This window comes from Coptis chinensis, chromosome 9 (assembly GCF_015680905.1).
Source record: "Coptis chinensis isolate HL-2020 chromosome 9, ASM1568090v1, whole genome shotgun sequence".
In the NCBI taxonomy this organism is placed as follows: domain Eukaryota; kingdom Viridiplantae; phylum Streptophyta; class Magnoliopsida; order Ranunculales; family Ranunculaceae; genus Coptis; species Coptis chinensis.
Genome location: NC_141464.1, coordinates 38,895,527 through 38,906,920, shown reverse-complemented (window position 1 = coordinate 38,906,920; position 11,394 = coordinate 38,895,527). Strand labels below are relative to the sequence as shown.

General features: G+C 35.2%; 1 long non-coding RNA gene across 1 annotated transcript; it reads left to right on the top strand.

Annotated features, from left to right (window-relative positions):
- The first annotated feature begins 4,440 nt into the window (after positions 1-4,440).
- On the top strand, positions 4,441-7,688 carry LOC147475919 (uncharacterized). The gene is made up of 3 exons (XR_015208452.1): positions 4,441-6,014; positions 6,266-6,435; positions 6,813-7,688. It is a non-coding gene; the product is annotated as an uncharacterized LOC147475919 (long non-coding RNA).
- The last annotated feature ends 3,706 nt before the right edge of the window (positions 7,689-11,394 follow it).

Here is an 11,394-nt window from a genome sequence, read left to right as displayed (position 1 = left end):
TTTTTTAGGTTGTTGATATATGATAAACTGTATATTCATACATATGTTTAGATAAGTCTAGGAATCGACTTTAAAAGACCCAAGTTTTCGTACAATACCAACTTTTCGAGTATAGGCCAAACAAAAAATTTTCAAACTTAAAAAGAGTTTTCCAATTTTGTTTGGGGGTGCAAATATTTTGGTATTCATTTCAAATCATGTTGCCACCCCTAAGCCTGTCATGTTTACTCGATTAGAGTTTGTGTTAGTTAGAAATGCGATACCGGTTTAATTGTGCTTTATATTATCATATCATCTTTACAATATTTCATTCAGTCAGTCGCAAATTTTTGCCGCGTTTCTATGGTAAATTCTTTCCTTATCTCTTTACACTTTGAGGACAAAGCGTTGATTGTTGGGGGTGGGATAGAAACATTTGCAAAAATTAGACACTTTTAGGATGTAAAATTACGCACTTTTATTTATAAAATGTTAAAAATTATAAAAATTAGTTAGTTACATAATTTAATTGTGCTATTGAATTGTTTCATGAACCCCTTCTCCCAAATTGTTTGGGGGTGGTATAGAAACACGATGTAAATGTTAAGCACATATTAGGTTGTATATTACGTATTATTTGTCTTAAAAAAAATAAAAATAAAAATATAAAGTTTATGCTATACACTTAGGAATATTGGTATTGGTTCTTTCTCTATGCTCTTAATAATCTAGAAGTCTCACGTAGCTTTTGCATTAGAATTGTTTTTAGAAACTTAGGTTAATATGTAGGTAATAATCTTTGCATCTATCTATAAATATATTACATGAGTATCTAAGATTGTTTGGCAGTAAGTTTCTGAAGTCTAGGCTAGAGTACTTATTCTACAAATCTTGTGAGAATATAGCCTAAAGCCTTATATGAGTGAAACATTTGAGAAATGACATAAGGGAGAAGTATATTCCGAATAGAGAAATCACACGTCCACTTGCTTGACCACTATACCATGTCCTAAGAGAGAATTTAGGCCCTCTTTGGATCGATATAGCCAGAAATTCAAACCTAAGTATATTTTCCGCTAGTTGCCCCACTAAGCCTTTCATTAGCCCTTTCATAAACCACAAATCCTTTACCCTGTTACAAAACAGAACAAAATAAAAAAAAATTCAACCTACCCAATTTAGATAAGTCTGAGAATAGAATAAGGAAGAAAGAAGAAGAGAAAAACATCTGTAAACAAAAGTTAGTTAATTGCTTCCAAAAAATAAAGAAAAGAAGTTTCCATCCAAAGAAAAGAAAAATAAAAATAGAAATAAAATAAAAAAAAAAAAAAAAAAATAGAATTAAAGGAGTCAAAAAGCCAAAGAAAAAGGAAAAAAAATATGGCTAAGGATGGAAACAAAGTGTAGAAGCAAAAGTAAATAACAAGGTTTTCTCTAGTTACATAATATGAAGACTCTATTATCTCAGACTTGTCCCTTTTGAATATCCATTTCCTTCCTTCTTAAACCATCTCCTAATCCCCGCAACACCTAATAAAGACCTCTAGCTTAATTAGGAATAGGTTAGTGGGATAGTAAATGGCAGATGTGTTTGATCAACTTCGGCTTCCTTGTGTGTCATTGAGATTGTAAGGTAAAGTATGCCCACTGCACACTGGAATAGCAAAACTTGAGTAGAAAAATCAGAGTGATTTTTGTCTTGACTTTTATGTGAGAACCTACTTAAGGACGCTATTCCACAGTTTCAAAAACGGACCTGTTACTACATTTCATAGCATTACTCATTGTATATATGTTTATTTGTAGATGATTGATTATTATGCATATATTAGCTTAAGTTTCGACATGATTATTCTGTATTCATTGCTAGTGAGATGTATAGATAATTGAGACATAAATAAGGAAACAATAGTTTTATTTCTTAGTCGTTGTAGTATAGATGAAGTTTGTGAGTACCTTCTTTGGAAAACTCTCCGCGAGACTATAACTTCGTCCACTAGGGAATTCCTAGTGGTTTAAGGCCTTGTTGCATATGGTCAATGCAATCGCGACTCATCGAAGCTTGAGAGTAGTTAGAACTCCATTTTTAGTCACTTATTCTAATTTCTCATCTTTGCTTGAGGACAAGCAAAATGCTGTTTGGGGGTGGTTTGATAAGAGCCCAAAACTGTAGTTTTAACCCCCTGTAATGATCATACTATTAGACCAATTATGTGAGTAATAATTAAGAGTTAACACTGACACGTGTTTTATGCATTTCGGGCTTCAAAGTCCATTATGTGCAGAAATGTGCCACTTTAGTGAGATAAAGGAGCAAAGGTCGGTTACTAAGGAGTTCCATGATTAAAGGCCAAGATTCAAGAAGATAAAGCCTTTCTAAAAAGCCGGTCAAAAGCTGAAAAGTCGGCTGGGAGGCAGAAATAGCACACAAGTCGATAGAGAACTTAGAAGGTCGTATCTTTGGACTCAGACCTCGGAATGGGGCCTACCTTATGTCAAAACGACCGACTCGGAAAGAGCTTTCCAATGGTCCAAGCCTTGACCCAATTAGAGGAGCATAAGTAGACAAAAAGTCTATTGAAGCCAACTGCAGCTGAAGAGGCCTTTTGGATTTGAAAGAATGGGTTTTGGGCACGATTCTTCGGCCCAAAACATGGCTCCAAGCCCATGCACGATTTTTGGATCTGAATGTATAAAAACCAAAGCTTCACTCTTTGTTAATGGTAGATAGTTAGACCTAGATTAGAAATTAGATTAGTAGCCTCCATTAATTAGTTTTAGATCTCGGTTTTAGAATTTCATTTCTGTTTTAGATTAAAACTTTAAATCATTGTTCTTTATTGATTAGATAAATAAAATAGTTATTCTTGTCAATTTCGATTTTTGTCATTTACAATTTATTAGATCTAATTTCAATTCTTGTTATCATTCAATTCTTAGTTATTAATTAGATTTCGATTATTGTTTAGTTAAATTTCATAAAGTTAGAATCTTTGTAATATGTTGTATTCAATTTCAATGAGAAATGATGGTTTGATGAATCAAGGCTAAAACCTCCATTAGAGGGGTTTATGAAAACTTAGTTGTATAGTGTAGAAGCGTTGTAGAGTCTATTCCATTCTAGAAGGTCGTGTTTCGCCATGAGAATGGGTGGACGACCTCACATGCTAGTTATAATTGGTAGAAATGTCATGTTAATTAGGGATTAGAACGAGCAATTCTTACCGTAAGAACGTAAGAATTGGATTACAACAATCTATTCTAGGTGATTAAGTTAGATTCGAGGTGGATTCAATTTCCCTCTAATTCTTTATCTAGATTCAAGAACATTAGTATTTCCATATATTTCGTAGTGACATTCAACATATTGCTTTTCATATTGCATCGTAGTATAATTCCCCCTCGTAAAACTCTCATTAGACTTAAGACCGACTAATTAGATTAGAAAACATTCCATGCTAGAGCACTAGGAGTGGAACGAATTTGTTACTCCACTCTATCTCGATAGAATTGAGAGTAGAAACTTTGATAAATATAGACACATAATTTAGTTTTAGTTTACTTACGTTTTGAGTTTCATCGTTCATTTCGTAGGTAGACTATTCAATTTTAGGTTTATCAGTACTTACAGACATGTCAAAACCTCTCCCTCTATGGATAGGGTACACAGTCAGTAGTTTCTTCACATGGAAACTGGCGTCCTCTTTCATGTCTTCAAAACTTCATAAACACTTCTCTTGGCCCTCTAAGCTCGGTTTCAATGACGCTTCTCTTGGCTGCTTTCGCCAAGGACTGAAAGTATTTTCTTTGTTTTGAAAACCGATAAAAGCAAAACCATAGTCGACCAAAAGAATTAATCAAATTAGTCATAAGCTTGAAACGCATTGCACAAATTTACTTACATTCACAAACAAACGGTGTTGGGCAAGAAAAGAACAAAAGGAAGAAAAACAAAAATAATTGAAAACTTCACCCTGTATGCTCCGAGCACAATTTAAATCCAGAATAGGCTGATTGTGTTCCACATCTTGAGGCTGCAGCAAGAGAGCCAGTTATAGGAGATTAGTTTATTCGTTAGTAACATTAACATATAACACTACGTCCACCTCTGATCAATTACTGCAAAATGAGCATACCGGAAATATATATTGACCTGTCCTGCTGTTCCAATTCAAAAGTAACCATGTTAAGAAGATCAGAAAGTTTTGTAGTTATCTGGTTGATTGAGTGGTAATCAAATATTACTTAGAGCCAAATGTGAGATTCAAATGACAGTTTCAACTCCTATCTCAGAAGAGTACTCCTAAATATATACCCATTCTTATGAATTTTTTTACGTAGCTACTATTGTGGCTTGGTCCAAGAAATGCCAGTCTTTATATTGACTTTGGCATAAAGACTCCGTTGGACTGATTATGATTTAACTGTTCTGTGAGTTCAGATCTTCTTCAGCATGTTTTCGCAGAGGCTTCTTCTTTTTAACTGATTATGTTATGAATGAACGCTCCATTGATCTAATTAATCATTCAAATTTTTCGTCAACTCAGATCTTCTGTAGCATGTTATTCTTTCCGTGACATGCATCTCTCTTGTTTACAATCGCATCTCTTATTCCTGTTGTAGCCCAATTGATCACCTCATTACAAAATTCCATATAGTGAAAGTGGATTTGGTATTAATACCTTTTTGTATAGATAGAGTCTTAAGACTAAAGCTGTCTTTTATTGTGTGAAGTACGAATAAACTCCATATCAGTGAAAGTGGAGTGAATTCGCAAGCAGTCTAAACGAAAGAACTGCATCGTCTCTGGAAGAGGTTCCTCAATGGTGGATGGAAGATCTTATGGAGGAATAGTTTGCCGTGATTGAAGGTAAATCCTTTGAATTTGAGTGGTGGAGAAAATCCTCAAGAAAGAAGAGGTGGGAATCCTAGAGAGAGGTCTTGGTGGAGTTTTTGTTTGCTCTACATCAGAAGTTAAGAGAAATTGGTTGGGTAATTTGCTTTGTCTTGATCAACGTTGGAACTTTGGTGGGGAACTTGGATGACTCTTGGAATCTGATTGGAACTGTCAGACACTTAGACATAATGATAGAGGCGACTCCTTGCAGGTGCTCTCTTTTTATTTCTTTAGATCTTGTTCGAAGAGGGCCAAAACACTATGTTTTTTGGCGAGGAAAGACAATGAAGGGTGGGCTGATGCTTGTGATGAAGTTTTGAAAATTTTGAACCTCTAATGGAGTGTTGAGAGCTCGACAGGAAATGGTAAATCTCAAGTGCTGGACCAAGAAACAGAGTTTCGGCACCACCAACTGGAAAAAATAACTTACTTGCATCAAAAAGTAAAAGAAAATGGTAAAACTTGTGGCATAGAGACCATCAAGATCAGCGAGGAAGCTCACTGCATTAACAAACAATAAATCGATATCAGATTAGCTTGAGCATGAATAAATAGTATCCCCCTAAACTACATCCTCCAAATTTAAATAGTATATATTCTAGAGAGAGAGAGATTCAAATGTCTGCAGATTTATATATTCCTCATTTCATCTTGAGTCATGAATTCAAGTTTGTAATCTATCCTTGCAGTAAGTTAGGGTTTCCTTGGAGATAAGATTTAAGAAAGAAGTTTTTATCTACTTATCTATTTTGGGTTTTTATGTATTTTGGGCTACAAACAATTGAAATCGCAAAAAAAGGGGCGTAGAATTCATTTTTTTAGGTAAAATCTAATGTGTCAGTCTGAGAGAAAAAAGAGGGGCTGACGTGGGTCACTGGGAGCATTCTCAACTACTCAGTATTAATGGTATTTGATATTGACGGCTTGTTGGCGACAAAAATAAGGCACGTGTCAATTTCAAAGGGCAGCTCTCGTAAATTTGTAACAAAGTTTTATCGATCTCATCTCTTTCGTCAACTCCAATTTCTTGAAGAATAATAAGCAACAAGCAATCCAGACCACCCCCACCCCCACAAAATTGTTCTTCATCTTCTTTTCCATTCGCGAGGACTCACACTCACATCCACAAAAGTGTTCGGTATGCCTCTCTCTCTCGATCTCTTTTATTTATCCCATGTTCGCAGGTTGATCTGAATTTTGAAGCCATAGAATAATTTGTATGGTTACAACCCCTAATTTTAAAATCCCTAATTTCAAATCCCTTAATTTCTCTGAAAATTAAAAACAAGTGTCATTCAATTTGGTTATTATTTTTATTAGTTGTTGGTTCTCTCAAATTGATTTTGGGGTTTTAATTCACTGATTTTGGGGTTTGTAATTTCATGTCAGTTTTGGGTTTCACTTGATTTGGAGTTTCACACAACAGCGGCAATGTTTAATCATATGATTCATATATAGCTGGTGGTAATCCTACTTCTTTAAGGCTTGGTCGTTGGCTGGACTTGTATAGTGAAACGGGATCTATTGGAATTGAAGCGATCAGCAGGGGATGTTCTGAGGTGTCTTCCTTAATCCACATTAGTAACTTCTTTATTATTTAGTCCTATCATGCTCAGACTTTTTTTCATGAAATATTTATTTCAGCAAGCACTTGAAGAAACAATTTAGCTATTATTGCTTCCAAGTTTTATTCTTCTTATTGCTTTTGTAACAGGGCTTCTTGCCCTATTTTTTTTCTGTTCCCTTCTGCTTTGATTCTAACAAGCTTTACTTTGTTAATCCAATTACAAAGTAGAAGTTTTTCACTTCATGTCATAAGCGAGTTAATAGAGTTCGAGTAATTTGATTTGATAATAACTTTTGTGTAGAATATATGGATGTTTGCTTCGGTCCTTGACATTTGGCCTACTCTGACACATGAATTATTTGCTTGTAGGCTCACTTTGTCGAGATGGATCCTTGGGTTATCTCAGAAGTTTTAAGACCGGATTTGGAATGGACCGAATTTCTTGATGCTTCAGTCATACATACACTTCGTGTTGAAACATTTCTGGAAAGAGCTAATAAATTTGTAGGTAAGTATCGTTCTTTTACATATATCTTCTGATTCATAATGCACCAAATTCATGCATGACAGGTTTCACCCTCCTACATATGTAACAACAATCTTACTTGAGGGAATAGACATTTTACGGATCAATAAAAAGATAGAAATGTGCTTAGCTACAACCAACGCAACTTCCAAGCGGTTATTAGAGTTTGATTTTATTTTTGGAATGCTCTCCGAATGGGCTAATACTCATAACCTTTATCCCTGAATTATTTCTCTCTGATGATTTACTTATGCTGAGTAAAGCCTATTTCTCCCAAATTTTCCCTTTCTATAGCATTTTGCAGCTCAATTATTTCCATGTTTGTTCACATGATCATAGTTTATTTCATCTTTCCAATATCTCTTTCTTGGGTAGAACTTTATAGTCCGTACAACTAATTAATGCTGTCAGCTGCATAGCCAGTACATAGCCAACATCTCAGTCAATTTGCCTTAACTTTTCATGGATTGATACTTGTAGCATGAGCACTGGTATTCTGACACTTAAAACTGTCCTAGCTGATAAGTCTTGTAATACCTTTTGATTTTATAAATTCCCTTCACCGAAGGAAATTACACGAAACTAGAGACTGGCACTAGAAACCAAACATGATTCCAATATGAATGTATTTTATCACCCCTCATGGGCTATTGCAAGATAAGCCCCTTAGAATTCATTTTAAATCAAGGAAATCTCCTTGAGGATCTCGGTGCATGAGTGTGTGCGGTGGTGATGTGAGAGTGTCTTTGCTAGCTAGTGTGTGAGTGTGTGCATATGGTAATGTGAGTGTACCGCTAGCTGGTGTGTGTGTGTGTGTGTGTGCGGTAGTGGTGGTGCTTGCTGCTGCTGCTTGGGTGTTGTTGTTGCTTTCGGGTGTGCCATTTCTTGGTGCACATTTCGCCTGGTGGTGGTGGTGTCGTTCTTTGGGTGCACGCTTGCTGGGGTGTTGGTGTTGATCTGCCCATTTGTGTTGTTGGAAGGAAGACCCTTATTGTTTGCGAACTCCTGATTTTGTTATTGTGTTTGAATTGAAGTGTGTTATGAATTGAAATTTTTTGCGAAGAATCCAAGTGCATAACTTGATTGCATAAACCTCTACTAGTTGTACTGTCAAGAGCTACCCATACTATGTAGGGTCCCTCTGGATTAAAGCTTTGAAGCTTCCTGAATCAAATGTATAAAACTTCTGTGGTGAGTTCCTAGGTTATCTAATTTACAGTTATGAACCTGTATAGTGAAGCCCCAATTCTTTAGTCAGGATCACATGATAACCATAGTTTATTTGCATAGTCTTGATGTTTAGGCTTAGTTCTATTGTTTTTTAATTAAGTGGAGCATGACCTATTAGGCGATGTCAGTCTTGGGAGGAGTCCCTCAAATCAATTCTGTTTTATGAGAGATGGTTTTTGTATCAACACCGTATGCATTTTGATAGACACATGCATTGGTTAGTCTAATTTTTTAATGGGCACAATTCGTTGGAAGTATACGAAGAGTGTGTAGATTATCCAGATATAAGTTCATGCACATGATTAAACCTCATGGTGAGGCGGAAAGACAAGGTTTACTGTCTCATGACCAGTTTTTCAAAATTAGCAAATTAAATGAGTTTAAACTATGTATTGCATAAATGTCTGGGAAAGTTGTTGGATTTTATGAGGATACTATCACTATAACAAATATGGGCTTTTGTAACATGCCTTTTTGCAACATTTTGTGGGGAACGTTACACAGATAAACATTTGTAACATTTTTTCTATAAAATGTTATTGATTATAGGATATCACATGCTTTTGTGTCATTTTATAGTGTAAAACTACAAATTTTAGCTAACTTGCAACATTACTATCAACATTTGATAAGCTTGTTGATGCCGTGTGGGTTACCCTAGGTCCTAGAGGTATATCGTTTTTCTTCGATTGTCCTTGTTTCATGATATATATGCAGATTATGTTCACGAGGTATATAATGAGATTTGTGTCTCATAGAAAATGTTTAAATTTGGCTTACTTTTTTTTTATTGTAAATGAGGTAACTTCTAGAGTTATAGTTAAGGCTGATGTCAATATAATAAGCTGAACGTCAATATAATTAGTATGTGCGACTGCTATTGACGACTTTTCTTTTGTTCTTCACAGATGTTTCTTTGAATGGTGTTGATCCTGTTGGACTAAAAGCATCGCAATGCCACTACATCAATGGTGTCTCCATGTACTTTGAAGGTACATTTTTTTTCTTTAAGTTTAGAGTGGTTTGGTTATTTTTTTTTGTGATGTGGTTTGTTAGCTTGTCTAGTTTTAACTAGTGTAGGTACTGATTTGGGATTTGGAATGACAATTATTGAAATAGATACTACATTTTGAATGAAGTATGATAGTAAGGTTGGACTAATGCGAAGTTTTGTGGTATGAAGAATGTAGCGGTAGTGTATTGTAACATAATTAAGCTAAGTTGAATTGAAGTTCAGTGTGAATGGATGGGTGGGGTGATGGTTTGTTATCTAGACCCAAGACAACTTCCAAGATTCATGTTTGCTAGAACACTACTCTATATGTTATGGTTTCTTGTAATAATTTTTGGCATTATGGTCAGTGTTATATTTTGGGACATATAACAGTTGATTGTGAATTGCTTTAACAGGTTCTTGGAAACAAGTACCAGGAGATAATTTATGTGAGGTATATGATTCTGACTTGAATTTGGTAGATGTCAAAGATTAGGAATATGTATCTCATTTTATATATTTAAAATGTATAAACTTCTGATAGACCTTGGAACTTCCCCAGTGAGTTACCCAAATTTATGGGGGTACCTGTTGATAAGAGCCCAAAACTGTAGTTTTAACCCTGTAACAGTCATACTTTTAGACCAATTATGTGAGTAATAATTAAGAGTTAACACTGATTACGTGTTTTTATGCATTTCAGGCTTCAAAGTCCATTATGTGCAGAAATGTGCCACTTTAGCGAGATAAAGGAGCAAAGGTCGGTTACTAAGGAGTTCCGTGATTAAAGGCCAAGATTCAAGAAGACAAAGCCTTTCTAAAGCCCGGTCAAAAGGTGAAAAGTCGACGCGGGCAGAAACAGCACACAAAGTCAGCAGAACTTCCGAAGGGTGTATCTTTGGACTCAGACCTCGGAATGGGGCCTACCTTATGTCAAAACGACCGGCTCGGAAAGAGCTTTCCAATGGTCTAAGCCTTGATCCAATCAGAGGAGTAGAAGTGGATGAAAATTCTGTTGAAGCCAACTGCAGTTGAAGAGGCCTTTTTGGACTGAAAGAATTGGGTTTTGGGCCTGATTCTCTGGCCCAAAACATGGATCCAAGCCCATGCACGATTTTTGGATCTGAACATATAAAAACCAAAGCTTAGCTCTTTGTTAATGGTAGCTAGTTAGATCTAAAACTATAGATAATTCTAGATCTAGATTTAATTGTTTTTAATTTAGTTTAGCTTCAGTTCAATTCTGGTTTTAGATTAATCTTTAGAATCATTGTTCTTCATTAGTTTGATAAATAAAATAGCTAGTTTGTCAATTTCGATTCTTGTCATTTACAATTGTTTAGATCTAAATTCCCTTATTACGTAGAAAGCTAGACCTAGATTAGTTAGATTATTAATTTAGTATTTGAATCATAGTTTTATTATTCATTAGATTAATAAAATAGTGTTATCCATAATCTAGTTTCATTTCCATTAATTGTTTAGTTTCAATTCGTAGATTCAATTATTTGTCAGTATTAGTTTAATTCAATTATTGCATGAGTAGTTTTGAATTGAGTTTAAACAAGTAAAGTTCAAATCTTTATATCATGTCTTGTTTGAATTCCATTGGGAATGATAGCGTGATGATTCTCGGCTAAACCTCCATTTGAGGGGGGTTGAGAAGCCTTGATAAAAGCTTGATCCCGATTATCGTAAAGTTGTCGTAATTTCCTTTCCACTCTAGAAATGATTAGTTCACCATGAGAATGGGTGTAATCGTTCACATGCTAGTTATGAATTGGTAGAAATGCCATGTGTAATTAGGGATTAGGAGTAACCAGATTGTTCTGCGAAGCAGTTCAATTCGGATTACGACGATTCGTCATTAGTAGGTTTAAGTCGAGTTAAGGTGGAATCAATCCCCCTCAACTCCTTATCATAGAATCGACGTAGCATTCCCATAGTTGTTCTAATAGTCGACTAGTTGCATCTTGTGGGTAGTTGCATCGTAGTCTAGTTGCCATTTCGTAAATCTCTCATTAGACTTTAGTTAAGAGTAATTATACGTAGAGAGCACAGCATGCGGAAGGACTAGGAGTGGAATGGATCATCTACTCCACTATATCTCATAGGATTGAGAGTAGAAATCTTTGATAAATCTTAGGCACATAAAATTAGTTTTAGTTTACTTACGTTTTGAGTTTCATCGTTCATTTCGT